Below are 244 nucleotides of genomic sequence, written 5' to 3'. Positions count from 1 at the left end.
CTCGGCGCTGGGCGGGCATTCGCCTCCAGGTTTCTCCGCGGGAGGTTTTCACCTCCGTGGGCTGTGACGGGTGTCAATCGCTCGGCTCTTCGGGGAGAACTCGAACCCCGGACACGGGGGGCCCGAAGCCGGTCCTCCTCCAGCTTGCACCCGGGTCTGCGCGGTGGGAACGCGGGGTCCCCCTTAGCCCCATTTCCCCGGAATCAGCCGGTGCCTCCTGGCCAGGGAGCTCGGCCCTCCTAGC

The sequence above is a fragment of the Myotis davidii genome, unplaced genomic scaffold (genome assembly GCF_000327345.1).
Source record: "Myotis davidii unplaced genomic scaffold, ASM32734v1 scaffold332, whole genome shotgun sequence".
NCBI lineage: Eukaryota > Metazoa > Chordata > Mammalia > Chiroptera > Vespertilionidae > Myotis > Myotis davidii.
Note: the sequence above shows the minus strand (reverse complement) of the source record.